Genomic DNA, 993 nt, shown 5'->3' on the forward strand with positions numbered 1-993 from the left:
AATGCCTCGATCTTGGACATCACATGTTCCATCTCAATGTACACAGCCATAGACATGATAATTAAAAGACAACTGGACACTATGACCCACTCCACAGCTCTCTGCCTGGAGATGTTAATGTCAACTTTGGCCAGTGAGTCTTATCTACCCTTAGCATTACCAGGAGTCCAATAAGCTTGATCAAGCATGAACATCCCTATGAAAGTTCTGCTGACAATTATATTTTCAGTCTCCAGATTTTCTTCTATTGGATGCTATCAGCTTAATGTCTGTGCTATAAAAGCTCACTGAGCAATAGTTTCCTGGACTTCTCCATGTTACATGGAGGTAATGTTAACTGTGATGCTACCAGAGTTGAGTAGCCTGCCAAAACTTTCAGGCAAAGATGAGTCACTTGGTCAAGATACCAGAATGGAGGTAATATCTTCAAATCTTTACTGCAATTTCCATATTCCCAGAAAACACTTGTCATAGAACATAGAACAATACAGCACAGAACAGGCCCTTCGGCCACGATGTTGTGCCGAACATTTGTCCTAGCTTAAGCACCTATCCATGTACCTAAACAATTGCCGCTTAAAGGTCGCCAATGATTCTGACTCTGCCACTCCCACAGGCAGCGCATTCCATGCCCCCACCACTCTCTGGGTTAAAGAACCTACCCCTGACATCCCCTCTATACCTTCCTCCCTTCACCTTAAATTTACGTCCCCTTGTAACACTCTGTTGTACCCGGGGAAAAAGTTTCTGACTGTCTATTCTATCTATTCCTCTGATCATCTTATAAACCTCTATCAAGTCACCCCTCATCCTTTGCCGTTCCAATGAGAAAAGGCCTAGCACTCTCAACCCATCCTCGTACGACCTATTCTCCATTCCAGGCAACATCCTGGTAAATCTCCTCTGCACTCTCCAAAGCTTCCACACCTTTCCTAAAGTGAGGCGACCAGAACTGCACACATGGATAGGACAAACCGACCAAGCCCTCTTCAG

Source organism: Chiloscyllium punctatum, chromosome 20, assembly GCF_047496795.1.
Source record: "Chiloscyllium punctatum isolate Juve2018m chromosome 20, sChiPun1.3, whole genome shotgun sequence".
NCBI lineage: Eukaryota > Metazoa > Chordata > Chondrichthyes > Orectolobiformes > Hemiscylliidae > Chiloscyllium > Chiloscyllium punctatum.